Here is a 27,889-nt window from a genome sequence, read left to right on the forward strand (position 1 = left end):
GCAGAGAAATATCTATCTAAGCAGCCTTCTCTCCTCTCTCTCTCGAATATCAATACACTAAATCTCAATCACTGGTTTTTCGGAACGTCTCTTAGTCTGACAACCACCGCTATTGCTCGGCCACCTTCCACCGCAGATGCGGAAGGCCGCCATTGGCGGATGCGGGGGATTGAGACACAGCCCATACAAGAAGAACAACATTTGTGAGTAATGTAAAGGTAAAGAAACACATGTGCAGAATGTGATTAGTATTTTCAACTCTGGAGAAAAGGGATCCATGGGGGAAGGAAGGGGGCGGTTACCTACGGATCCACAGCCTCAGCCTTTAATAAAAGGACACAAAACATTGCCAGTTCAATCTTGATATAGGGTGATGAAGTGTTTGCCAGTTGGATATAACCTCAGAAGCAAATGTGATCTCTAAAAAACAAACAAATAAAATGGTACAGTCCATGAACCTGAACAGTAATGGAATATGTGTAGAGTGATGAGAGAAGCTGGTGTCAATGACAGTACAGGGTTGGTGTACCTTCTGCCTTTCTGTCTCCTCCTGTAAGGTGAAGATGTCTGAGGAGTCTCTGATATCCATCTGAGGGAATTAAGGCTTCTCTCGGATGGTTCAAACCTCATTGAACTGTCTGTAGGAGATGGTTTTGATCAGACCACCACCTTTATAAACACAGGAAAATAACCTAGTATTGACTTGGAGAGTACTAAGTCAATATACTGTATCTCATTTATCAGTTAGATTATTTAAAAAATTACAATTTAATGTATAAAGGTTTTTTTGTGACAGCGTGAGAAATAGCTCTTCTGAATGTCGGTATTCTGGAGTCTCCATTCCAGCAACCTTAAGTTAAAATAGTTTAAAACAGAGCTTGGCTTTCCTCAGAGTGCACCATCAGAAAATGTTAGTGATGGACACTGGGAGGTTAAGTGGAAATCTCTTTGAATATCTCCAAAACTCAGACTTTGACAGAAAAGCGGTTCCTTTGGCCATATTTAGCTTTTAAGTCTAAGAAGGTCCAATTGCACATGTACGGTCAGAGGTAATTGAGGCGCATCATCATTCCATTAGAGGGGCTGACTGCAAAGGTTTCAAGTAGCTGACACCAGGGTATAACATCAATTGGACAGGGTATAACATCAATTAAATTCTCTCACCTCTGCTCTGCCCGCTCCTTTGCAGCTCTCTTCTACTGTTTGCTCATAAAGGGTGGGTGAGGACCCACATCAATCTTCCTGTTCACCTGCCACGACAGCTAAGGCCCACTCCAATTCCAGGAGAAACTATTGCGTTTGTTGGAGTTGAAAAATAAGGCAAACACACAACATCAAATCAAGGCTCTTCTATGGGTGTAGAAGAGATCTTAATTCAAACCCATATCTACAATCTTAGAAGCATGTTATCCACACCAGGAGCCATAAAGGAACCTAAGACTGCAATCATTCCAGTCTCTCTCTGAAAAGAGTACCAAAAGGCTTAGACTGGCCCATTGTTACCTGCGTTGATTTGCTTTGAATTGATAGGCTGAAGAAAAACATAATCTTCAGCAACACTCACCAAATCCAGGTCAGGATTAGTTTCCAATTGTTCACGGCATATGAAGGGCTTACTGGGTTGCTGGCAGAACATTTCTGGGATCTTTTATTTCAGCTCAATCCATGTCTCAATTGTTGTCACGAATCCCGCCGAAGATGGTGCCTCTTCCTGTTCGGGCGGCGCTCGGCGGTCGTCGTCACCGGCCTACTAGCTGCCATCGATTCTATTCTTTTTGTTTCTGTTAGTTTGGGCTGATTGGGTGCACCTGTTTTGAGTTTAGTTTTGTGGGTAGGCTATTTAAGGGCAGTAAGCCCGCTGGCTTTTGTGCGGGCTTGTTTCTCTGTTATTTGGTGTTGGATTGTATTGTGGATTTATTATTTTTTCTGGACAGTTTAGTCCTGTGTTTTGGACTCTTATTTTCATGTGCCCGTGTGTTTAGGGCATGATCGTTTTTCCCTGTCTACTGGAAAATAAATCCACGTACTTGAATCCCTGCTCTCTGCGCTTGACTCCTCCACCCAGTACTCCTAGCAGCTCTGACAACAGTAGTCACATAGAACAAGCGCTATTTCCTGTTCGGACTGATCCCCAGAGGATCAAGAGCTGGACACCACAGGGACCTAGAGTAGGCAATCTTCACCATCATCAAAACTCATTTACTCCTCTCAATTATGCAAAAATGTTGTACAATACTATATTATGTACGTAACTTGTGAATGAGAAATGCGTCATCATGAATGCAAGACACACTGTTGGTATAGAGGAAAAAAGTTGAGAAATAGAGGTTGATTACCTTTTCAAACTGAACAGGAGGTTGATTCAACTCTGGTTTGTAGGCCAACAGGGTAGATGACCCCACAATAGGTATACCATACAACTACTACTCCTTCTCAAAATCTGTCTCTTCATTCTTTAAAAAAGGACACAAAAGTTGTATCCTTTCATGCCACCATACCATTAGATTTTTCAGTTTTGTTATTATCTATTTTCTGATTGTCGGATTGGTGGTAAATTGATTGTTAGAATAGGCTAGCTAGCCTACATTATGATTGCATTTCTAATAACTAATCATATACATTAGCCTACCTTATCTGGCCCAATAAGGCTTTGGACTTAAACTTCTCCACTTCACTTTGAACTAGGAGAGAGGAAATAATTGCAGGAAGGAGCTGACAGGTGTTTGAGTCATCAGAGGGGGAGAGCAGCAGAAAAGTGTGACCCATTTGAACCCAAACGTCTGACAATCTGACTGCCTTGACAGCTGTCTGTGAAGTGTCTGCTCCACCCACTCCGTCTGTCTGGGTCTTGGTGGTCAGCTGCTCACTATGGTGATGGCTCTGCCATCCAGCGCATGGACCTCTATGAAAGCCGGTGTGGTAGAATCACTGTTTGGCGGTGCACTGGATAGGGCGGGAAGAAGAGCGTGTGGTCTTCATGTTCAGACTGTACGGCAAAATAGTTTCAAGCATATGCCAAATGTATAATGAACTGCAATAGTTGTTAATAATTGTAGGCTATGACAACGTTTTTATTTTGTATTTATAATTAAAGTTCCAACAGGGGTAAATGTTTCCTTCTGAAATGTTTGGACTTTGTCAAGCAAATAGTTATCGACAACAAAAAAATACCAACGACTATGATTCCTGTGTTAATATGGAGGAATGAAAAAGTATCTCTCCTTTGTGGACTCAATATGTGGACTCAATAGTAAACTTTGTGATTTGGCACAATGTATAGATATGGAGCCACCCCAGATTTGCTCCCTGGGGGACATGGCAGCCACTATAACAAAAGAATAACTCAAGAATTTGAAGACATATTTAGCTTCCAGACAGTGAGTCTCATCTTTCAGATGCATTTGGAACTGAGTTGATACTCCATAGAGTTCCAGGGTTAAAGCTAAAAGTCGGATGGCACAGGTGCCCATATCGTCTATATCACCCATATCGGTCAGATTAGCCCAATCTTCTGACTATCACAGAAACACTTTAAATGAATAACAGAGAAATGTTCATCACATGGATATGGATGAAATGTATCAACATATCTGTTCAAATCTTGAAACACACAAACGTTTATTTTTAAACATCAAATTTGACTGTTAATGTGTGAAAATGTAAGAAATATATGTTTATTTGGGGAATTTAAACAATTTGCTTGTGTCACAAAAGATTTCTTGACAGTGTCTCTTTGCAATCATTACCAATTTGGGGTTAAAAATGACCCCAGTTGGCACTTTTAAGCAAAAAATATGTTGGCGCTTTTAGGGTTAATTACTTAGGATAGCCTACAGGAGGAAGGGAACAATGCTGCTAACTTGCTCTACAAAGGCTCATGAATTGAGGAGCAAACTGAAGTGAAGAGGCAATTCAGCAACTCTCGGTGGACAGTGGAAGTTGATAAAAAGTGTTTTTTTCATTGTTAAAAGTAAAACCACCATATTTTAGCCCTTACTTCATCAGTGCCAGTGTTCAGCCTACTTACTTTACAAATAAAACATGGAGACTTTTATACATTTCAAAATTCCCTTCTATGGGTTCAGGGACCAATCACAATGGGAATCCAAAAAAGCAGGATGTGATTGGTAAATTAGTCGCAAATATCTGAACAATAGATTGTGTGTGCAACTCATTTACCAATCACATCATGTTTTGTTTTGTATGCCCATTGTGATTGGTGCCTGTGTCATTTTCAAATACAGTTTATTAGGTACACCAATCTTGTATCACGTCAGACCCCCTCGGTCTCCAGAACAACTTTAATTATTTGTGGCATGGATTCTACAAGGTGTGGCGTTCAAATGTTGCTCAATTGGTATCAAGGGACCTAAGGTGTGCCAGGAAAATATTCCCTACACCATTACACCACAACCACCAGCCTGTACCATTGACACCAGGCAGGATGGGGCCATGGACTCATGCTGCTTACGTCATATCCTCACTCGCAACAGGAACTGGGTTTCGGCAAACCGGGCGTTTTTCTGCTCATCAATTGTCCCGTGTTGGTGATCGTGTGTCCACTTTTTGTTTTTAGCTGATAGGAGTGGAACCCAGTGTGGTCATCTGCTACAACAGCCTATCCGTGACAAGGACTGACGAGTTGTGCATTCCCGAGATGCCGTTCTGCACACCACTGTTGAACTGCGCCATTATTTGCCTGTTTGTGGCCCCCCTGTTAGTTTGCACGATTCTTGCCACCCTTTTTTGACCTCTCTCATTAACGAGATGTTTCGCACACAGGACTGCCGCTGACTGGATGTTTTTTGTTTGTCATCCCATTCTCGGGCAAACCCTAGACCCTGTCGTACGTGAAAAGCCCAAGAGGCCAGACGTTTCTGAGATACTGGAACTGGGGTGCCTGGCACCTACGATCATACCATACCTGTCTGCCTACTTTATATAGCTTTATATAGCAAGCCGCGGCCACCTGACTCAATGTCTATAGGAGAAAACCATTTTTGTGAATGGAGTGGTCTACCTAATAAACTGACCACTGAGTGTATATTAAAATCTCAATTTTATTAACTGTAAATGAACTTAATGAATGCAAAGTGCAGTTGTTTTAATTGTAGAATAAAGAAGCACTTTTATCCAGTTCCACTGTTGCTCCAGGAATAATTAGGCTACTACAACATTGGCTACATTTTAATTCAGTTAGACTTATCTGTCTAATTTCTAGTGATGGGAAACTAAAGCTTTCTGAAGCCTTTGGGGCTTTCACCAAATTGTGCCAAAAAAACATTTAATTACTCAAAGCTTTTAACACAATGCCCATTAGGGACACCTACTGGTCAAAATAAATATCAACACGTTTGATGGAAATTTGGAAATTATTTCACTCTGTATCCATCAAAACTTTGTGGTTCAATGGATAGGTGTGAATTCTAATAAACGAAAGTCAGTTGAATGCTTGTCTCCCGGCAGTTCAATATTTTTTTCACAAAAACTGTGCATCCGTGGTATTATTAAGAATGTTGAAGACAAAAAAATGATCAGAGGTCATACTAAATAGAACAAATTATTTGAACAACAATGTGCAGATAATGTGTTTTCACAGAAAATGATTGTCCAAAGTTTGCCAGGATTCGATCCTGTGCCTATGGTGTCTGGTTGTTTCCTAATGCTTGAACCCACCTGCTGAGCTCCAGTTCAGGTGGCATGTAGTTACATTTTTATTTAAATAAATGTACATACAATTGAAGTCGGAAGTTTACATACACTTCATCAAAACTAGTTTTTCAACCACTCCATAAATGTCTTGTTAACAAACTATAGTTTAGGCAAGTCGGTTTGGACATCTACTTTGTGCATGACACAAGTCATTTTTCCAACAATTGTTTACAGACAGATTATTTCACTTATAATTCACTTTATCACAATTCTAGTGGGTCAGAAGTTTACATACACTAAGTTGACTATGCCTTTAAACAGCTTGGAAAATTCCAGAAAATTATGTCACAGCTTTAGAAGCTTCTGATAGGCTTATTGACATAATTTGAGTCAATTCGAGGTGTACCTGTGGATGTATTTCAAGGCCTACCTTCAAACACAGTGCCTCTTCGCTTGACATCATGGAAAATCAAAAGAAATCAGCCAAGACCTCAGAAAAAATGTGTAGACCTCCACAACTCTGGTACATCCTTGGGAGCAATTTCCAAACGCCTGAAGGTACCACGTTCATCTCTACAAACAATAGTACGCAAGTACAAACACCACCATAAAAAGATCAGCCATCAAACCACTCCGGAAGGAGAGGCGTTCTGTCTCCTAGAGCTGAATGTACTTTAGTGAGAAATGTGCAAATCAATCCCAGAACAACAGCAAAGGACCTTGTGAATATGCTCGAGGAAACAGGTACAAAAGTATCTATATCCACAGTAAAACGAGTCCTATATCGACATAACCTGAAAGGCTGCTCAGCAAGGAAGAAGCCACTGCTCCTGAACCACCATAAAAAAGCCAGACGATGGTTTTCAACTGCACATGGGGACAAACATCATACTTTTTGGAGAAATGTCCTCTGGTTGGATGAAACAAAAATAGAACCGTTTGGCCATAATGACCATCATTATGTTAGGAGGAAAAAGGGGGAGACTTGCAAGCTGAAGAACACCATCCCAACAGTGAAGCACGGGGTGGCATCATCATGTGTGGGTGCTTTGCTGCAGGAGCGACTGGTGCACTTCACAAAATAGATGGCATCATGAGGAAGGAACATTATGTGGATATATTGAAGCAACATCTCAAGACATCAGTCAGGAAGTTAATGCTTGGTCGCAAATGGGTCTTCCAAATGGACAATGACCCCAAGAATACGTCCAAAGTTGTGGCAAAATGGCTTAAGGACAACAAAGTCAAGGTATTGGAGTGGTCATCACAGAGCCCTGACTCAATCCTATAGAACATTTGTGGGCAGAACTGAAATAGTGTGTGCGAGCAAGGAGCCAACAAATCTGACTCAGTTACACCAGCTCTGTCAGGAGGCATGGGCCAAAATTCAAAATTTCACAATCTTAAAATAAAGTGGTGATCCTAACTGATCAGTTCCTCTGTAGAGATGGGAGAACCTTCCAGAAGGCCAACCATCTCTGCTGCACTTCACCAATCAGATCAGACCTTTATGGTTTAGTGGCCAGACAGAAGCTCCCCCTCAGTAAAAGGCACATAACAGCCCTTTTGGAGTTTGCCAAAAGGCACCTAAAGGACTCTCAGACCATGAGAAACAAGATTCTCTGGTCTGATGAAACCAAGATTGAATTCTTTGGCCTGAATGCCAAGAGTTACGTCTGGAGGAAACCTGGCACCATCCCTACAGTGAAGGATGGTGGTGGTAGCATCATGCTGTGGGTATGTTCAGCGGCAGGGACTGGGCGACTAGTCAGGATCGAGGGACAGATGAACGGAGCAAAGTACAGAGAGACACTTGATGAAAACCTTCTCCAGAGCGCCCAGGACCTCAGTGTGGGGGCGAAGGTTCACCTTCCAACAAGACAACGACCCTAAGCACACAGCCAAGACAACGCAGGAGTGGCTTCGGGAGAAGTCTCTGAATGTCCTTGAGTGGCCCAGCCAGAGCCCTGATCTAACATCTCTGGAGAGACCTGAAAATAGCTGTGCAGAAATGCTCCCATTCCAACCTGACAGAGCTTGAGATGATCTGCAGAGAATGGGAGAAACTCCCCAATACAGGTGTGGCAAGCTGATAGCGTCAAACCCAAGAAGACTCAAGGCTGTAATCGCTGCCAAAGGTGCTTCAACAAAATGCTGAGCAAATTGTCTGAATACTTTTGTCAATGTGAAATTTCTTTGTTTTATTTTTTATACATGTGTAAAAATTTCTAAAAGCCTTTTTGGCTTTTATGGAGTATATTGTGTAGATTGATGGGGGGGGGGGGGGGGACAATTTAATCCATTTAACTGTAACGTAATAAAATGTGGAAAAAGTCAAGGGGTCTGAATACTTTCTAAATGCACTGTAGGCTCTAACACAAAGCCCCTTTGTTGTTACTAAAGTATAAATAAAATGAAGATGGTTGAAGTGAATTATGCATTCTGGAATTTGACTACTTTCAGCACCATGAGCTGTCGATTTCCAATTGATTGTGCCGCGGCTGCTGCTTCAAGTTTCAGCAATACAATGTAAATTAGTCGAATCTGGCTTATTGTGAGATCAATAACTCTAAGAAATGCATCATGGGCAAGAAACATATTGTTTTTGTCAAATGAAACTATAGTTGTAGCAAGCTATCAAAGTTGACCTCCGGTCCTACTTCACATCTTCGCACTCTTCCTTCTCAAACGGAACAGAACATTAACTCTACATTAACTCTCAGTCACTTTAACTCTACCTACATGTACATATTGCCTCAATTACTTCGACTAACCGGTGCCTCCGCACATTGACTCTGTACCGGTACACCCTGTATATAGTCTCACTACTGTTATTTTACTGCTGCTCTTTAGCTATTTGTTATTTTCATTTTTTACTTATCTATTTTTACATAACAATTATTTTTCTAAAAACTGCAGTGTTGGTTAAGGGCTTGTAAGTAAGCATTTCACTTTAAGGTCTACACCTGTTGTATTCGGCGCATGTGACAAATATCATTTAATTTGAACATGGGCTATAGGCTAGTCCGCGCTCAAGATATTTGGACTAGGCCTAATCAAAAAGTATTTTCTGATGAAACCTTTGACTCTCCTACTGAACTGCCACCGTAGCACTACACAGCACAGCCATTGGTTAAGCAGTACTCAACAAAATGTTTTCATCAGCAGAGCAGGCCAGGGCTCAGGGTTGGAATGAAGCCGGTGTTTGGAGGATGTATTGGCATGGGTGTTGTTAGGCCGTGCCAATATATCCTCCAAACACCGGCTTTGAGGGTATTATCACTTTTATACAACGGGTTATCAACATATTCAAATAATAATTGACATATTTAAAAATAAATAAATAATTAAATACATTTATTCATACTATTTCATCCTTCCAGAATATATAGTCCCGACACAAATCTAGGGTTGCTACCCAAGCCGACAGGTCGTTAGTTCTATTGGTTTGGTTGCCAGAGACGCAACCCAGTTGTTCCGTCCTTATGTTCTGTATCTATGGACACGTTCTTGGAGATTTGTATAAACAGTGGAGATTTGTATAAACCTTGCTGTCTGTCTCTCCGAAATTTGCAACATTGTTTCAATAGTCAAATTCGATCTCCAGCTGTCTCGTAGTAATGAACAAGTGGGGACGAGAGACAGGCAGATAGCGTTTCTCAGCCAGGCGAAATCGTGAATCAGCTTGCATAATTTGTATGTATATATACAAAGAATTGTCAATAGAAGTCAGTATTTTGCAGTCTTTCCAGCTTCAGTTTGAAGTGATTATGTTAGCTGTGTTGTTGGATAGCTCCTCTGAACAAGTGTCCTGACAAGTGAGCACATTTTCTATGCCAGGCGAGATCGCGCTTCATTAGCTCTTTGGTATAGATGTATCCAAATACATGTCACTAGAAAACATCATAAAGAAATGCAAATATGACTACTGTTGTTATTGTCTGCACCGTTTGATGTAACTGTAAAGTAGCCGTGGTTGACTAGCTAGCAAGCAAGGGATAAGAACGTGTCTACACACAAAACACACACACGACATGCAAAACGCCACACATCTCTTGCAAAACCAAACACTTAATTCAAAACTATTTTAACTTCTCAAAATTGTGTTTTTGCATCAAAACTCTACACACAAACCATCAAATGACTAGTTCTTATACACGCCAACTACACACGGATGTGACATCTAAAACACTACTGTCTTGTGTCTTTTGCATGTTCAGTGAAGTCCACTGCAGTTTGTCATAGCACTCACATGTACATGCACAAATATATACGGTATGTATGCATATTCAGTATATATATATTTACACATACAGTGGGGCAAAAAAGTATTTAGTCAGCCACCAATTGTGCAAGTTCTCCCACTTAAAAAGATGAGAGAGGCCTGTAATTTTCATCATAGGTACACTTCAACTATGACAGACAAAATGAGAAAAAAACATCCAGAAAATCACATTGTAGGATTTTTAATGAATTTATTTGCAAATTATGGTGGAAAATAAGTATTTGGTCAATAACAAAAGTGTATCTCAATACTTCGTTATATACCCTTTGTTGGCAATGACAGAGGTCAAACGTTTTCTGTAAGTCTTCACAAGGTTTTCACACACTGTTGCTGGTATTTTGGCCCATTCCTCCATGCAGATCTCCTCTAGAGCAGTGATGTCTGGAGTGGCATATCTAGCCCAGGTATGCCCCCTTGTCTTTGTCACCACAGGCCTCCTCCATCACCTGGAGAGGGGTATGCGTTGGTGGGGTTGGCGATCGTATACCTTCCAACGCCACGCCTAAAATTACTCTTCTATTGGGTTTCGAAATGGAGAATAAGGTGGCAGGTTGAGCATCAAAACTTGCGGATGGTCAATGAACCAATTGCGGACCAGAGCAGCCCGGTAGAAACTTACGTTGTCCTTACTGCTCTGGCCCATTCCCAAACGTACTGCTCTGGCCCATTCCTCTGGTCATTGGAATGAGGATATTATGCAGGGTGTCAAGGAAGGTGATAATGTGGGCAGTATTGTAAGGACCAAGAGTGGCATGATGATGGACACCGTTCTGACTAATTGCTGCACACATTGTGATGTTGCTACCACGCTGCCCAGGGACATTGACGATGACGCAGTGACCTCTGAGGTTTCTTCCCCTGCGTCTTGTTTTGGCTAGGTTAAAGCTGACCTCATCAACGTAGACGAAATCATAATGCTCTGCAGCAGCATCTAGTTCCATAACTCTCTGAAACAGACAAGACATTATTGCATGGCAGTATGAATAGACAGAGCAGTCAATATGTAGCACAATACACTGGAATACAGTACCAACGACAGGATAGTATAGCTTACTTGTACGTATTCATAGAGTAGTTGTTTCAATCTGTCAGAATTTCGCTCAAATGGTACTCTGTAGAGCTGCTTCATATGAATCTGATGGTGTTTCAGGAGACGGCCAAGTGCAGATAAACTCACATCAGTGATGTGGTGTTGCAGTTGTCGGAAACGTATGCTGTTGTTTGAAATGACCATATTCACTATGTTTTGTTCCAGTTCTGCTATGAACAGCCAGTTTCATCCTCTATTGAAGGGTCGTCTAGCAGTTCTGCAAAAACATGATGTGAATGGTTAGGGTGAAAGATTTCTTTCAGTATGAAATGAAATATTACTGTAGTGCTGTAAGTGCTGCAGTGCTGTAAGTACAGTAGCATGGTATAGACGGTAGATTTACTTACCTGTTCTCCTTTTGAAATGTCTGGATGCCACTTGCTGCAGTGTACCGGCTCAAGTTAGGCTGGACCCTCTGCCCAGCCTCCCTGAAACTCAAACCATGGTTGACCACATGGTTGACCACATCTCATCTGTGATTGCTCTCCTTCCTACTTTTCCTTGTTCCACTCCTGGTCCTCGTCCTTGTCCACTTCCTCGTCCCGCTCTTCCTCTCACTCCTCTTTCTCCAACTATTTTTCCAAAATTGGTCTCCATTGTTGTCCAAACCAGGAAAGCCAACCTGAAGGCTATTTATAGTGCTCATGCTCTGATTTCTAAGTGAAGAATTTAGCTACAAGTGTTTTCACACGTCAGCACTGAGTGTAGGTAATCGGTAAATGAGTGAGACGTTTTGAATGGCAGTGTTTTCCAAATGAAACACAAGACCTGTTAGTTTTGAATGATGTGTCTAATGTAGAGTACTATTTTTTGTGTTTTGCAAAAGTGTGTTTTACAATTGCAAACTGAGTGTAAAGAAGATAATGTGCTTGCAGTTTTGCAGACTTGGTCTGAAGATTAGGTACATGAGTTAATGGTTTCACTGAGTGTGCCTCAAGTACCACTTTTAGTGTGTAAGCGATTGTAAAACACTGTAATACTCCTTAGTTTCATCAGCTGTCTGGGTGGATGGTCTTCACCTGATTCCGCAGGTGAAGAATCCAGATGTGGAGGTCCTGGGTTGGCGTGGTCTGTGGCTGCCAAATTCTCTAACATGACGTTGGAGGCAGCTTATGGTAGAGACATTCAACTCTTTGGCAACAGCTCTGGTGGACATTTCTGCAGTCAGCATGCCAATTGTATGCTCCCTCAAAACTTGAGACATCTGTGACAAAACTGCACATTTTAGAGGGGCCTTTTATTGTTCCCAGTACAAGGTGCACCTGTGTAATGATCATGCTGTTTAATCAGCTTCTTGATATGCCACACCTGTGAGGTAGACGGATTATCTTGGCAAAGGAGAAATGCTTGCTAACAGGGATGTAAACACATTTCTACACAAAATTTGAGAGAAATAAGATTTTTGTGCACATGGAATATTTCTGGGATGTTTAATTTCAGCTCATGAAACATGGGACAAGACTTTAGATGTCGCATTTATACTTTTGTTCAGTATAGAACACCAAATATCAGTTGGTATGCTGTACTATTAAGTAACAATTTCACTATTTTCAATACAATAAAGTCATGTATTGCTGTTATGCTATGTATTTACTGCAGCATACTGTAAATTATAGCGCATTGTACAGAAATATTGTGGGAGGAGAAAGAATCACTGGCTCACTAACATTTTTCAAGGCATGCCTTGTAAGTGGCTATATTTGTTGCACCCATTAGTGAGAGTCCTGTACCAATTAAGTCATATGTGGTAGTTGTTTAATTGGTAAATATTTACCCATGTCTGTTTGATGTGTTTTGTCCTGTAATCGCCCAGTTTGGAAGCCTTTTTTCTAGGCCTCTTGGAAGTGCAAGTGATATATAACACCTAATCAGTAATATGCTCATTCATACAGCCAACCTGCCTGCTCTAATCCCTTGTAATTACTGTAAAACACTGTAGAAATAATTGTCTAACAGTTTGATTGTCACCTTTACTGTATTGTGTTTTATTGCTCTAGCATCAAGTTAGTGTGAATATCTCAGTATTGTACTGCCACTATTTAGTCAGAGATATACCATAAGATCTGTAGGTAGATATTACAATCATTTTGAAGACCAATGTATCCTTAACTACAACAACACTGTTAAAGTAACGTTTTACTTGCTATGACTTTTGATATGCGTTTTGCTTTATCAACCTTTGTCGAGTGCACTGACTGTAAGTTGCTGAGGACAAGAGCACCCGCTAAATTTCCCAAATGTAAACTTGCAATGTACTCTGGGTAATATGTCGCTGGATGGGCAATTCCAGTAATATACTGTAAATTTGATTGCAGTATCATTTTTGGTACAGTAAAATAATGCATTATTTAGCTGTAATCCAATTGCTGCCAGTAAGTTACTGTAAATTTTACTTCAAATGTTTTACAGTGCAGTAATGGGCAGTCACTACATGGGGGGGTTATTAATGGTGGGGGGGGGGGTCTAAATAGGCTCTCTCAAGATTCGATACTAGTGTGCTGTAGTTTAAGATTCCTCCATCGTGTGGTTCTACGCCCTGAGCTATCTTTCTTCCTGCCAAGCAGGTGAAATATCTAGATAAAAAGAAAAAGAGGTCAGCGCTCTCTGTCCAGCAGTTCCGGCACCCTGTAAAGGCCACTGCAGACTAGCTTCTGTTTGCTCCTAGCATAAGCACGACTGTGCTTGCATACTCCCTTAAAAGGTCCAATGCAGCCGTTTTCGTCTCAATATAAAATTATTTCTGGGTAACAATTAAGTATCATACTGTAATTATTTTCAATTACAATGCTAAAAAATCAACAAAAAATAGCACACAAAAAAAGAACGAATTTTCCTAGGACTGTCTGGGAGTGGTCTTAGTTGGGAGGGGAAAACAGAAAATGAGTTTCTGGCAGAGGCGTTTGGCACTCTCTTTCTCATTGATCTACTAAATAATTTACTGCATAGTGATGTTGCCATGGAAGGCCAAAACTCCCTCCCACCAAATCAGTCAGAAATTTCAGGCGGTCTTTTCAAACATCTCTTACACTAAAAGGGCATTATCATAATTTTCACAGCTTCACAGTATTATTCCAACCTCATAGTGTGGAAATATATATAAAAAACAGGCTAATCACATTTTTGACTGCAATGAGCCTCTTTACTTGAAAACGACCAGTCGACCAATCACAGACAAATGGGCATAGACTTTGGCTACCGAACTTCAACTTGCCTCAAGAGAAACGCTAACAGCCAAACACCAAAACAAACAAAAACATCACAAAATGTTGTCATAATATATCTGTGAACTATATATACTGTATATATATATATATCTGTGAACATGCCACTTTTCAACTGGAGAGTATGTGACGGCCTTAAGATGGTTATGTGATGTCCAAAGCTTCAAACTTCATCAACGGTAATTTTACTTTGATACAATCCTTGATACTTTTGTATCGGATCAGACTGCTTTGAAGATTTTAGGCAAGCCTCAAACTTAAAATAATAAAAATGTCTCACATTATACATTTTTCATCTGTGCAAAGTCTGCAAACGGCTCTTTCATCTTTTCTCACTTAGCATTGCACAGTGAAGGCTATCTGCTTCAAAATCTATACTATTACAAAACAATTACAATACAACAATTATGCATTGACCTACTCAGTACTCACTCTTTCCAAGAGGTCGAAGTATTTTGTCCACTTCACAGACTTTCCAAATGTCATCCAATGCCGTAGGTGGGCAATTTTGGCAGATAAACTTTCCATCACAAGAGTTACCACTGGGTCTTGACCTGATTGTCACAGGTCAACTGGCCCCCTGGGTTTTGCACGTTCTCCGCTAAGATCCGAGGGGCAGTCACTCGTGTCCAGAATTGTGGATGATTGCGCACCACCAGCTTCTCTGGAATCTGTTGGCATCCCCAGACTCATCAGAGAGACTTTTTTATAAAATACATGGCAACAGCTTAGTGTGCATTTTATTATCATATGAAATGTAGAATTCAGTGTTGCCCATTAGTCCTATGTCCCTAGCCCATAGAATTAAGTAGAATATTGGAACTTTCAGGGTTTATTACCTAGCCCCTCTAGTAATTTACTACACTCTTAGGGGAAAAAAGGTGCTATCTAGAACCAATAAGGGTTCTTTGGCTGTCCCCAAAGGAGAACCCTTTGAAGAACCCTTTTGTGTTCCATGTACTGTAGAACCCTTTCCACAGAGGGTCCTACATGGAACCCAAGAGGGTTCTACCTCGAACCAAAAAGGGTTCTCCTATAGGGACAACCCAAAAAACTTTTGGAACCCTGTTTTCTGAGAGTGTAGCCAGGGGTCCCCAATTACATTCAGCCATGGGATGATTTTTTCTTGAGCGGATGGTTTGCGGCTGGAACATAGTAATAAATAATTTGTACACTGCAAATTGACCACAAGAATCCCAAACAGAATCCCAGAAACCGAATAATTTCAACCTTTATTACATTGGGATGTGATCACGTACTGTATGCCTCTCTATTTATGTGTGGGGATACTTGGGAACAGGTTCCCAAATTAAAATCACTTTGAACTGATTTCCTAGTGATTTTACAGTTTTTTATGTCCAACAACCAAAATGACAAAAATACAAAATATATTGTTTTCTTGCTCAGAAAACCTGTGGTGGGGGGCAAATAAAATCCCCCGTGGGCCGCCTATTAAGGAACCCTGCCATGGCCTCTCAAGATGGACACTTGTTTCAATCGCAAAGATCATCATAGGATTCACACACGGGCACAAATACTGGGTCAGATGTCCCTGAAAGCCTTTTATCATTGCTGTTTTTGAAATGAGATTTACAATGGTAGAACCATAGAATTAGAAATGAAAATACTATTTTAATAGGATCTCTATGGGTAGAACCCCCATTGGATTTAGAGCACAGCTCTATCCTGTGTGGAGTATGGTCTAAGCCGAGGACAAGACTTCAGTGTATGAGGAGTAATTGTGGTGACAGATTGATGACTAAACTTACCAATAAAATATTGGTCTAAAAAACCTTAATCTGCCTTAGCTGTATGAGTTAGGCCACAGACTGCTGCTTGTTTAGGCTACAATTGGCACTGCACTATCTGATTGTGGAGAACAATTTGATGCTGGATTGATTAGTAAACTGACGTATTTCAATGTTATCTATATTTTCACAGACAATCATTCATGCTTCTTGTTGTAATCAAATAGACTTAATAACAATTTGATTTGTTTTTGGTATCTCTCCAGGTTCTAATGTGTCAAGTAATGGTTTACATTCTCATTTGCAGATTGCTACCTGAGGATAAATTGCCGGGCTTTTTGAAGAAATCATCTACAATGGAAATTGTAAGTCTGTAGTTCTGTCTCTGCTGCTCTCCAATGGAATTATTTTAATAATCAGTGCAGCGACCAATGATCAGAATCCACAACCAGCTCCTATTATTCAACTCTTTGAAACATCCTCTCCAGGTGTTGTAGAGCTTACAGCGGACCACAAATCCAATAGCTTCATTCCCTTATTCATAATGCCAGGACAAAACACCCCACCCCATCAAATGTGCTAAGTGTCAACTGGAATCAGAGACACATTCAAATACATCAATACTGTGATGTCTGCTCTTGTATTCATCGTTGGAATAGTTGGAAATTCAGCACTGTTGAGAATCATATATGAAAACAAAAGTGGACCTAACATTCTTATTGCCAGTTGCTTTAGGGCATATCGTGATAGACTTTCCAATCAACGCTTACAGGGTGAGTTATTTACAATTTGGTGTACTGTTACTCTCTATCCTGACATAAAATATAGATTTCGATTTGATTATCAGAATGGTCAACATCTGATTGTTTTATAAAAGTGTTTTTTTGTGTTTGTGTTGGTTACAAATGATTTTGCCTGACCTAAATGTTGACATGTTTTTGCAGCTCATGGCTGAGGACTGGTCATTTGGTTTGGGGCTCTGTAAACTAGTTCCCTTCATCCAGAAAACATCTGTTGGAATTACAGTGCTGAGTTTATGTGCCTTGAGCATTGACAGGTAAGAGGATTACACATTCAAGTCACATTTCTGTTCCAAGTTACACTATATATACAAAGGTATCTGGACACTCGTTCAAATTAGTGGATTCGGCTATTTCAGCCACACCCATTGCTGACAGATGTATAAAATTGAGCACACAGCCATGTAATCTCCATAGACAAACATTGGCAGTAGAATGGCGTTACTGAAGAGCTCAGTGACTTTCAACGTGGCACAGACATAGGATGCCACCTTTCTAACAAGTCAGTTCGTCAAATTTCTGCCCTGCTAGAGCTGCCCAGGTCAACTGTAAGTGTAATTGTGAAGTGGAAATGTCTCGGAGCAACAACGGCTCAGCCGCAAAGTGGTAGGCCACACAAGCTCATAGAACGGGACCTCCAGATGCTGAAGCACGTAGCGCGTAAAAATCGTCTGTCCTCGGTTGCAACACACACTACTGATTTCCAAACTGCCTCTGGAAGCAACGTCAGCACAATAACTGTTTGTGCCAACTGTAAAGTTTGGTGGAGGAGGAATAATGGTCTGGGGCTATTTTTCTTGGTTCGGGCTAGGACCCTTAGTTCCAGTGAAGGGAAATCTTAACCCTAGAGCATAGACATATCTGATATTGGCAGAAAGCTTAAATTCTTGTTAATCTAACTGCACTGTCTAATTTACAGTAGCTAATACAGTGATAGAATACCATGCGATTGTTTGAGGAGAGTGCACAGTTATGAACTTGAAAATGTAATAATAAACCAATTAGGCACATTTGGGCAGTCTTGATACAAAAGGTTGAACCGAAATGCAATGGTTTATTGGATCACACATGTTTTGTATCATATTTTACTAGATCCAATGTGTTATATTCTCCTACATTAATTTAACATTTCCACAAACTTCAAAGTGTTTCCTTTCAAATGGTATCAAGAATATGCATATCCTTGCTTTAGGTCCTGAGCTACAGGCAGTTAGATTTGGGTATGTCATTTTAGGCGAAAATTGATAAAAAGGGCGGATCATGATTTTGGAATAAGATGTTCGACTAGCAGGTGTCCACATACTTTTGGTCATGTAGTGTAGTTGGAAATAACTGTATTACTTCCTTTTAACATGCCAAAACCAGAGAATGAATACAATTGTTATATGAAGAGTAATATTGTGAATGTTGGCTGATATCTACATGTCAAAAGTTAATTATTTATCTACTACTTTGTAGTAGGCCTTGAAATTCCCTTTCGTTGCAATATGTTCTTTAATTGTTATGAACAAAACGCTCCCCAGCCACATCATTTCCCTATTGATTTCCTAGGTATCGAGCTGCTGCATCCTGGAATCGAATCAAAGGCATTGGTGTTTCAACGTGCACAGCAGTAGAAATAACTTTGACATGGGTGATATCAACAATCCTGGCTGTGCCTGAAGTTGTCTGCTTTGATACGATAATAATGGACTATAGAGGACAGCATCTGACAATATGTCTCCTTCATCCCCCAAAAAACTAATCAGTTCTTGCAGGTAATTTGTGAATCCAGACAAAATTGAGTAATATAGAAAGCAAGGTCAATAATATGTTTGATTTTGTTTTCTTTTGATAATAAATGAAAACGACACTGATTATATCATGAAGCCAGTGAGGTGTGCTTATCATCACATTCCAGTAGTTAGATCAAATCTGAAACAGCAACACTAATACTGTTCTTTATTATGTTTTCATACCAGTTTTATAAATCAGCAAAAGACTGGTGGCTTTTCCGCTTCTACTTCTGCATGCCGCTGGCTTGCACGGCTGTCTTCTACACTCTGATGACCTGTAAGATTCTGAGGAGGAATGAGAATGCACTGAGCGACTATACCAAACAGGTGAGTACAGACCAGAAATCTCCAGCTCTAGAACTGGAGTGCTATTAGATGTGTAGTTTTCTGCTCCAGCCCAGCAGTCATATCCGGGCACAGACCTTTTGGGCGCCATGTGCTCAACAACAAAAAAAAGGCACGCCCAAACAAACCGGGTCACAGGCTAGTTGAGCAATTGTTACAAGAAGGAAAGGAGCACAATCTGATGAGTAAAGTATTTTGCTAAACTATTTTGCTAACCAATCTGTTAGGCAACAATTATTCGGCTCCAGCCAGGCTCTTATTGAACAGTGCAAACTGTGCTCTTCTTCAGACCAAAGTCCTGACAAAGTTCACTTGAGCACCCCTCCTCTTCGGCCGATGCCAAAATAGTCCTAATCACCCACACACAATTCTTCAGCCGAGGCCAGAAACACAGTCTGTGTGAAATGATTATGTAGCTCCTAATCTTCAGCCGAATGTCAAACGCTGTCATCACTCACACACTCCCGTCTTCGGGATAAGTCAGGCTAAGCTATGTTAGCTCGATACTCTTCGGCCTAATGCCCAACGCTCAGTCTCTGCATCTATAAACCCATTGTTCTTCAGGCTCTGTCCAAGCTACACTCTTAGAAAAAAATGTACTAAGTAGAACCATACAGGATTCTTAGGATTGTTCCATTAGGGGAACTCTTTTTGGTGCTGGGTAGAACCCTTTGCAGAGGGTTCTATCTAGAACCCTCTATGTAGGGTTCCTCAAAGAACAGCCTGTATATGGTTCTACCTAGAACCCTCTAGGAAGGGTTCTACAAAGAACCATTTATCATCTAAAGGTACTTCCTAGAACTGCCTATGAAGGGTTCTACTGATAACCCTTTTATCTTTGGAGGGTTCTTTCTAGAACCCCCGATGAACGTTTCCACCAGCCTGATTAGAATTTAAAATGTAATTATTTATAACAATACATTACTTAAATCATAAGGCCTTTCTTTGAGGGCCTAGTTATACACTAACACAGTGGTGTTAGGAATCGCCTGGTTTACAGGCCACATCAGGCCTGAAAATTACATTATGCTGGCTGGCAAAGTGATGTGTATTGGAATCCAGCCAGAGTTAGGATAGACAACAAGTGGGATTATTTTATCACCCTCAACCTGCATTCAGAATTACTGCCAGGGTAGGGAACGTTGACTACTGAGACAACCTGGAACAACCTCTAAGTAGCGGGTGCAATATATCCAACAGATTGGATTAGTTTAGAAAAATGTATGTTATTTATTTTCGTGTAGCATAACATTTAGTTACCAATCAATGTAAATGCAAAAACACAGATATTACATTAAAACAAACAATTCTGAAAATCTCACTGCAATAGAGCATTCTGGGAAATATTATATATGGTTCTATGAAGAACCCTTCTTGCCTTCCAAAGAAACCTTCTTGGCTTCCAAACAATCATAAAATAACTCTTTCTTCCAAAAACAGTTCTTAGGATGTTAAATGTTTTAGGTAGAAGAACCCTTTGATTTACAAAGAACGCTTTTCTTACAAAAATGATTATTCTGATCAAAACAGTTCTTGGTAGAAACCTATCCCTAGGCAAAGAACCAACTCATGCTATAGCTTTACCAAAACAAAGGAGTTCTCACCGCCATTCCTCGTCTGGCGAACTCATGCCGTGTCCTCAACGCAATTAATCCCCAAAACCAGAGAACAGGGTTTCCTACCCAGTCTTCAATGCAGAGTCCTGTCCCACTCGCACGTGTGCAGTTCCCCACAGTTACTTTGCTCGCAGGTGAATTAATCAATGTGTGGCCATACAGTATGTCTACAAACTCCATTTATCACAGTACAAAACTTGCGACCCCCCACGCACACAAATGCACGCTGTGCAAATGTAGCCTGTCATTACAGCCATAAACGATGATGCATTTTCAAAAAGCAAGATAGGCTACAGAAATAAACTGCGTTTTGCACCTACGTTTGAAGCTGAAAGTAATTCATGTTAACAGCCAATATAAACTAGGGATACAGCGCATTCAGAAAGTATTCAGTATTTTTCCAAATTTTGTTACATTACAGCCTTATTATAAAATTGACTCAATTGGGTTTTTTCCTCATCAATCTACACACAATACCCCATAATGACAAAGCTAAAACAGGTTTTTACACATTTTTGTAAATGTATTGACATTTGTATTCAGACCCTTTGCTATGAGACTCGAAATTGAACTCAGGTATATCTTGTTTCCATTGACAATCATTGAGATGTTTCTACAACTTGATTGCAGTCCACCTGTGGTAAATTCAATTGATTGGATGTGATTTGGAAAGGTGCACACCTCTCTATATATAGTCCCACCATTGACACTGCATGTCAGAGAAAAAAACAAGCCATGAGGTCGAAGGAATTGTCCGTAGAGCTCCGAGACAGGATTGTGTCAAGGCACAGATCTGGGGAAGGGTACCAAAACATTTTTGCAGCGTTGAAGGTCCCCAAGAAGACAGGTGCCTCTCTCATTCTTAAATGGAAGAAGTTTGGAACCACCAAGACTCTTCCTAGAGCTGGCCGCCCGGCCAAACTGAGCAATCAGGGGAGAAGGGCTTTGGTCAGGGAGGTGACCAAGAACCCAATTGTCACGTTCCTGACCTATTTCTGTTCACTTGTTATATGTGTTAGTTGGTCAGGACGTGAGTTTGGGTGGGCATTCTATGTTTTCTGTTTCTGTGTTGGTTTTGGGTTGCCTGGTATGGCTCTTAATTAGAGGCAGGTGTTTGGCGTTCCTCTAATTAAGAGTCATATTTAGGTAGGCGTTGTCACAGTGTTCGTTGTGGGTGATTGTCTTCCGTGTCTGTGTAATTGTTTGCACCATACGGGACTGTTACGGTTTGTTCGGTTTGTGTAGTCTAATTGTCCTATTCGTGCGTTCTTCTTGTTTTATGTAAGTTCGTCGTATAGGTCTGTCTACACCGTTTTGTTGTTTTGTTAGTTTATACAAGTTCGTGTCTTTGTTAAATAAATATGTGTTCAAACTTCGCTGCGCCTTGGTTCCCTCAATACTCCTCCTCTTCCGAAGATGAAGAGGAGGAGGAATGCCGTTACACCAATGGTCACTCTGACAGAGCTCCAGAATTTCTCTGTGGAGATTGGAGAAGGACAAACATCTCTGCAGCACTCCACCAATCAGGCCTTTATGGTAGAGTGGCCAGGTGGAAGGCTCTCCTCAGTAAAAGGCACATGGCAGCCCGCTTGGAGTTTGCCAAAATGCACCTAAAGGATTCTCAGACCATGAGAAACAATGTTATCTGGTCTGATGAAGACAAGATTGAACTCTTTGGCCTGAATTCCAAGAGTCACGTCTGGAGGACACCAGGCACCACCATCACCTGGCCAAAACCATTCCTACGGTGATGCATGGTGGTGGCGGCATCATGCTCTAGGAATGTTTTTCAGGGATTGGGAGACGAGTCATTTTCGAGGGAAAGAGGAACAGGGGAAAAGCACAGAGAGATCCTTGATGGAAACCTGCTCCAGAGCTCTCAGGCCCTCAGACTGGGGCAAAGGTTCACCTTCCAACAGAACAACAACCCTAAGCACACAGCCAAGACAATGCCGGTGTGGCTCGGGACAAGTCTCTGAAAGTCCTTAAGTGTGCCAGCCAGAGCCCTTACTGGAACCCAATCGAACATCTCTGGAGAGACCTGAAAATAGCAGTGAAGCTCCCCATCCAACCTGACAGAACTTGAGAGGATCTGCAGAGAATAATGGGAGAAACTCCCCAAATACAGGTGTGCCAAGCTTGAAGCATCATACCCAATAAGACTCAAGGTTGTAATCGCTGCCAAAGGTGCTTCAACAAAGTACTGAGTAAAGGGTCTGAATACTTATGTCAATGTATATTTCCTTTTTATTTATTCTAAATTTGCAAAAATTTATATTAACCTGTTTTTGTTTTGTCAATATGGGGTTTTGTGTGTAGATGGATGAGGATTTAAAACAAATCCATTTTAGAGTAAGGCTGTAATGTAACAAAATGTGAAGGGGTCTGAATACTTTCCGAACGCACTGTATATCATGTCACTTTTCTGGAGTCCAGAGAAAGCAGAATCATATGGCCTACTTGTAGCGGAGGTTGCAGGATCAGATGGAAAGCATGTTCTGTCTGCACCACGCCATCGCTTTGGAGGGCAGCCTGCCTGCAGAGTGCTCCTTTTGCTATGTTCAAGGGCTGGTTGGAACTAGGAAACTCAGAACATTTCGACTTCCTAACTGGTTGTACGCTGCGCGTGTATAATTTCAGCCTGTCAGCATATTGTACATTTCAGAGTTCCCACTAGCACATGAATGTAGCATTGCTCCCGCCAAACGCTACGCCACGCCCATGGATGAATGCTCCGTTTACATAGTGATGTATTTCCTTGCTCCGTACATCATCTTTATTCAATCTCGTTCCACTACTGGATGGCGAGCATAGGGAGGGTTTTACAACGCAAGACAAGATGGAGGAGAATCTCGTCTCTAGACAGGGATCGCATTTATTTGGGTAAAATTGTAAAATTGTACCTTTTCAGTCAAGACACTAGAACAATATTGTTTCAGTTGATAATAAAACATGTTTCTATAACTTTCTAGCAGCTAAAAGCTAAAACGGGAGGCAACAGTAATAAAGTTTAATGTGTATTAAATAGTACTCACTTATAGGAATGGGTAAGTGTTTACAAGTTTGCTAGCTATCCCATAAACCTATTGTTGAAAAACCACATATTTTCATCTTCAGTGGTTTGGTGACTTCCTGTTCATCAAAGTATGCAGAGTTCGTCTCGCAACGGAGCCTTCAACCGGAAAGGGGAGTTTTGATTCCACTCCGTTTTGGATGGTCCCCATTCAAATGGATGACATCATGCACAACTTAATGGAGTGCTTAAGTTGTATTTATTTATTTTTATTTCACCTTCATTTAACCAGGTAAGCTAGTTGAGAACAAGTTCTCATTTATAACTGTGACCTGGACCAGATAATGTTTGGTATTAGTAGTTTCTTCTCAACAATGGGCGGATTCGATTATGCTCAGCCCATGTGGCACCGGTCTGTGGCCCATGATGTGAACGGGCAAAAGTGGCTCAGTCATGTTGTCAACAAGGTATTGTACAGAAATGTACAACATATTTTTTCCATAGAATAGATGTTTTAATTTTCCTACTAGTTTTCATTGGGAAGGCAGATATATATATTTTTTTTATCAAAAGCAACTTTTGCATGGGAAAACAGAGTACTCAAATTACTACATGTGCTTAATTACATCACTTTTGTTTTGAGCTGACATCTGACAGAGCAGGGCAGGCACCTGGCTCACGCCTGGAAGGTAGCCCAGTTCCAAAACAAATGCAATCAATTTACACACAGTGCAAAAGGCTAGATTAATCGAATCCCCTCATAGAGTCTGGATCTGTGTACCTCCCCGACGATTTCAAAAGCGCAAATACATTCTAACCGTGCTGATTGGTCCAAGAAACCGATGGGATGGCCCAGAGCCAGAACACATGTGGGTAAGTGGCACTTTGAAAATTCGTCATTGGCTTTGATATTCTGATTGGTTAGAGATCCAATCGCTGATGACTTTGTTTTGTACAACATCCCGCATATTGATGTCACAACAAATTATTTCAACGACGGCAGTCCCACAAATGACTTTGACAATGGCAGTCTCAGACTGAACTATGTAGAGAACATAGAGCAGTGGAAGAATTCAATTTGAGTCATCAGGCAAGGGTAGCCCTGTTCTTCCTGACAATATTTTAATAAATTCGCTAGAGTAATATTGAATGCACTACGATGTTACAATTGCTTATCTTTAGACATATAACCAGTTGGCTCCCAAACTAGGCCTGAAATATGAAAATTATGAAGCAGAGATGAGTCAGTTGTAGATTGCTAAAGTGTATTTTATATGGATGATAAACGTAGGCCTACTCTGTTTTTGGCAAAATTTGAGGAAATTAAAAAAGTTATTTATGGCTTCAATCAATAAGTGTGCCCGCCTTTGCGTGCCAATGCTGATGACTGGTCATTGGTCAACCATCAAGACATGCAACTTTTTGGTTCTGAAGCATAGATGAGAATTTAATGAGTTCAGAACAACAATGCAAAAACTGTATACCCCCCAAAAATTGGGGGTGGAAATTATACTACTACTGAAAAGGGAACTTTGGAGACTGGAAGGGCAAATGGGCATGTGCTCTGCACATGTAGAGCTGTATCTGTGCACGTGCCTGCCAGCAGTAACACACCTGGTTCAACTAATCCATTGTCCAGCCCATGATTAGTTGATCATTTGAAGCAGGTGTCTTATTGCTGGGGTGTAATAAAAGCCTGCACATCCAGTAGCTCTCCAGGACAGGATTTAGCGACAAATGCGCTACCTGTGGTGTAGACAAGTGCGCTACCTCCATAATATATTTATTTATATGATGAATCTCATCTGTTTTCACAGAGATGAGAAGTGGCCAAGGCAGTGTTTTGATTAGTGCTTGCCCTCTGATGGTTACCACTGTACCTGAGCAGAATCTTAAAACTCACCATTTATGATGAGAAGGATCCCAAAAGGTGTCAGCTACAGCTACACCTACTAAAGTAAAAGGATACATACGATTGTCACTGCTGTTTTTAATTGTGGTTTGTGTTACATACTTGACTATATTGGCATTAATATGGCATAGCTGAACTCCTGTATCAACCCTATTGCTGTGTACATGGTCAGCAAACGATTCAAAACCTGTTTTAAGATAAGATACAATATAATCTTCCTCCTTATTTGCTATTTCAGTTCTTACACATTAGACAGAAGAAGATGTATAGGCTGACAGTGTCATGGATGCTGTATGGACTCTGTTCAAGGTCATTCCTGCCTCACTGACTGACACCACTACATTTGTGAGGGCAATGACTTGAGTAGGTTATAGTTGAAGAATACAGTCCTGGAAAACAATGACCAAAGCTGAACTAGATACTAGACAGTTGAACAGGTCAATACTGAATCAGCGTACACTCATAGCAAAGGTTTAATCTAAGGGCATTAACAGTGCTAGTTTGCATGTTAATAAGAACATTTACAGCATAGTAAACCTTGGAAATCTGAGTCTGTTGATAGCAATCTCTGCAACCCAGAACCCAAATCTCCTGCCAGCTATATTAAGTCTGTCCACAACATATTAATTGATAGTTTGGTGGTTGACTGTTGGTTGACTGTATGTATTTTTGTCTATGTCCCTTAGAAATGCCTATGTTGTTGGTGCATACAGAGTTCTGTCTTACTATCCAGGTCTGTACCAAAACAATTAGAGCTTCTACTTTTAAAAATCCACCTTTCCAGAAACAAGACTCTCACCGATGCTGCTTGCTATAGACCAGCCTCTGCCCCCAGCTCTGCACTGGACACCATATGTGAATTGATTGCCCCCTATCTTCAGAACTCGTGCTGCTAAGTGACCTAAACTGGGACATGCTTAACACCCTGGCCATCCTACAATCTAAGCTTGATGCCCTCAATCTCACACAAATTATCAATGAACCTACCAGGTACAACCCCAAATCCGTAAACACGGGCACCCTCATAGATATCATCCTAACCAACTTGCCCTCTAAATACACCTCTGCTGTCTTCAACCAAGATCTCAGCAATCACTGCCTCATTGCCTGCATCCGTAATGGGTCTGCGGTCAAACGACCACCCCTCATCACTGTCAAATGCTCCCTAAAACACTTCAGCGAGCAGGCCTTTCTAATCAACCTGGCCCGGGTATCCTGGAAGGATATTGACCTCATCCCATCAGTAGAGGATGCCTGGTTATTCTTTAAAGTACCTTCCTCACCATCTTAAATAAGCATGCCCCATTCAATTTTTTTTAACCAGCAACAGATATAGCCCTTGGTTCACTCCAGACCTGACTACCCTTGACCAGCACAAAAATATCCTGTGGCGTACTGCATTAGCATCGGATAGCCCCCGCAATATGCAACTTTTTAGGGCTGTTAGGAACCAATATACAGAGGCAGTTAGGAAAGCTAAGCCTAGCTTTTTCAAACAGAAATTTGCATCCTGTAGCACAAACTCAAAAAAGTTCTGGGACACTGTAAAGTCCATGGAGAATAAGAGCACCTCCTCCCAGTTTTCCACTGCACTGAGGCTAGGAAACACTGTCACCACCGATAAATCCAACATAATTGAGAATTTCAAGAATCATTTTTCTACGGCAGGCCATGCTTTCCACCTGGCTACCCCTACCCCGGTCAACAGCCCTGCATCCCCCCACAGCAACTCGCCCAAGCCTCCCCCATTTCTCCTTCAGCCAAATCCAGATAGCTGATGTTCTGAAAGAGCTGCACAATCTGGACCCCTACAAATCAGCAGGGCTAGACAATCTGGACCCTCTCTTTCTCAAATTATCTGCCGAAATTGTTGCAACCCCTATTACTGGCCTGTTCAACCTCACTTTTGTGTCGTCTGAGAGTCACAAAGATTGGAAAGCTGCCACGGTCATCCCACTCTTCAAAGGGGGAGACACTCTAGACCCAAACTGCTACAGACCTATATCTATCCTACCCTGCCTTTCTAAGTTTTTCGAAAGCTAAATTAACAAACAGATTACCAACCATTTCTAATCCCACCATACCTTCTCCGCTATGCAATCCGGTTACAGAACTGGTCATGGGTGCACCTCAGCCACGCTCAACGTCCTAAACGATATCATAAACGCCATCGATAAGAGACAATACTGTGCAGCCGTATTCATCGATCTGGCCAAGGCTTTCGACTCTGTCAATCACCACATTCTTATCGGCAGACTCAACAGCCTTGGTTTCTCAAATGACTGCCTCGCCTGGTTCACCATCTACTTCTCAGATAGAGTTCAGTGTGTCAAATCAGAGGGCCTGCTGTCCGGACCTCTGGCATTCTCTATGGGGGTTCAATTCTCGGGCCGACTCTCTTCTCTGTATATATCAATGATGTCGCTCTTGCT

At 41.2% G+C, this 27,889-nt stretch overlaps 1 pseudogene; it reads left to right on the plus strand.

The window, feature by feature from the left end:
* The first annotated feature begins 136 nt into the window (after positions 1–136).
* Positions 137–26,983, plus strand: LOC129816992 (endothelin receptor type B-like; annotated as a pseudogene).
* The last annotated feature ends 906 nt before the right edge of the window (positions 26,984–27,889 follow it).

Source organism: Salvelinus fontinalis, chromosome 19 (assembly GCF_029448725.1).
Source record: "Salvelinus fontinalis isolate EN_2023a chromosome 19, ASM2944872v1, whole genome shotgun sequence".
NCBI classification, from domain to species: Eukaryota; Metazoa; Chordata; class Actinopteri; order Salmoniformes; family Salmonidae; genus Salvelinus; species Salvelinus fontinalis.